Source organism: Eufriesea mexicana, unplaced genomic scaffold (assembly GCF_001483705.2).
Source record: "Eufriesea mexicana isolate 0111107269 unplaced genomic scaffold, ASM148370v2 scaffold2217, whole genome shotgun sequence".
Lineage (NCBI taxonomy): Eukaryota > Metazoa > Arthropoda > Insecta > Hymenoptera > Apidae > Eufriesea > Eufriesea mexicana.
Window position 1 is genome coordinate 283,729 of NW_016910286.1, and position 2,571 is coordinate 286,299.

Consider the following 2,571-nt stretch of genomic DNA (forward strand, 5'->3'; position numbering starts at 1 on the left):
TTCCCTCGGGACTGAGAAAAAATTCGAGGAACGCGAGCTACGGAAGCGACTTTGTTTCACTGCTTTGATTTATTTAGAGCACTTAATTAAATCCCGTCTCTATTCATTCGTGATTGTAATCTTCCTTTTTACCCTGACGAACAAGAAGGCGCTTTCATTTCGTCCAATGAAAGAACTCGCTAAGCGATTTCCTTAAGAGAAAGAAACCCTTTTCAACGTCCATTATTCAGCCAGGAACTTGATATGTACTTTAAAAACGAACATTTTTAATCTCCTTTATCCTTTTTTCTCTTGCATTCCACCTCTGGTACTCGCGGTGTCAGTTTTTGCGTAAATATTAATTCTTAGCGCTTATTATCTTTTCAAGCTTCCTCGTTCTTGCTCGAGATGTACTCTCGGAAGTGAAAAAATAGTTGGCGATTTCAAAAGAAATCGTCCAGCCTCGCGAGGCTCCTTCAGTCTATCCTTCAGCGTCGTTGTGTCTTTCTTTTATGGGAATTTTTCTTAAAACAGAGAATTCTTGAGGTAGCTCTTTCAATCAGGAAAAACGATACTCTGCGACGTCGAAACGCCGATATCTCGTTCTCCACATCGATTACACAAAGGACACGTTAATTCCTTGCGATTTTAAATCAATCCAACCTCGATTTACTCTCGACACGTTGATTTTGATGCACGAAACGAGCACTTTTTCCTTCCGTTTCGATTAAATTCGATGGAAGTATTTCAACGCGGATTAGTCCGAACGTCCTTGGCTAGAAGGTTACAAAGATGGCGTGAAACTCGAAATAAAATTTGGAATTTCACCCCGCGAAGGGTTAAAGTAAGATTCGCTTCATTAGGGTTCAGGTTTAACCTTTTAATGCCGAACGAATTTACTAATGAAAACTAAATAAGAATGATACTTAAAAAAGTTAAAAATGCAGCATATTACTGAAGAAAGGAAGAATAATGTGATGCCAATCGTGTTTCAATATTTATTGAAAATCGTACGAATAATATCAATATAAAACACGATGAAAGACATAGAAAGAAGTTTCTCTTCTAGAAACAATATTTGCACGTAAGAATAATCATCGTTTGATCACAGTTTTATGTAGCTCACGTAGTATGAAGTATAAGTATTATATTTTCCATCATTTTTAATAAAATAGCCAATATCAGTCCTGAGAACGAAAGGATAACTCCATGGCATCAACCAGCATAGAATATAACAAAAAATTAAACCCGAAAACAATTTTTTAAATACTTTTGCATTGAAATTAACGTTTTATAAATTTATTTTGAGATAGAGCTTTCTCGCAATGCGAAGAATAAGGCGCCATCGCATAGGCAACGATATATCGTCGTTGACACTTTTCGCAAGTGTAGCGAACTAATAATATATATATGTGGAGACGATTTGGTGATGGTATATATATTTATTTAATAATAAATCAACAGTGGTAGAGTATGCGAGTAACAATAAAGATACGAATTATTACAACTTATCATAACACTCAACCTACACTTCTGCAGCAACTCTCCTATTACAACTCACTATTATTAGCAACTCACAATTATTAGCAACAACAACAGCTTTGGCAATTAACTTCGACAACTGTCCACTGACTTAGCAACTCTCTAGTCGACAACTTTCAACTCGACAACAACCCTAATTGACAACTTTCAACTCGACAACAATCCTAATCGACAACTTTCAACTCGACAACTCTATCTCGATAACTCTGCTATTCACAACTCTCTCAACTCGAAATGTCCTTGTCCTTTTATATTCTTCTTCCTACCATGCACACCTTGCACGCATTTTCCAATACCTTCCTCAACATGATCAAATATGGTCGTGCTAAGGGCCTAACGCATCACCCATGGTTTTTCCGACTGACCTGGTCTTCGAACCCTCGGTGACTTTCCTAAAGCTACGTGTACATGCAGTGAAAAACTTGCGATACTAGACACACATATATATATTAGGGTTAAATCATCGACGCAAAATCATCTTTAACACGTTGAATGCCACGCCAGGTTTACAGGGATTGCCCGTGGCGCCACGATAAATTTTCTATTATGCGATACATATAATGTTGAAATATTATCTGCAATAGATAAGTTACAATGTACAACCATATTTGACATGTTAATTGTGACGGAGGTCACCATTGAATTAACGATGGTAATAATAAAAATTTCTAAATATTGACATTTGTTTAAATTATATACATTTCTATCAATCTGGCCGCGCCGGTCACCGGTGGCTCCCGTGGCATTCATGGTAACCCCTTTAATTTCTCGGTGCATCAAAAGTACACGGAGTGAACGCACGTGCGTCGCGTTCTCGTTAGCTGAGAACTCGACGGCCGATCGTAAGCTCATAAATCCCATTTGATTTTCCGGCCATCAATTTGTTATACGGCTGACGTCGCCATCTAATTTGAAACACCTCTATTCTACCGCCCCGTGCCCCTGCATTTACCGCGGAGTGCCGCGTATTCCGAAAACCGCAGCAACAGATGCGATGATTTGTGGACAGCGGCGTGCATCAGTGCACCTATGAGGCTGATGCACTTTGCA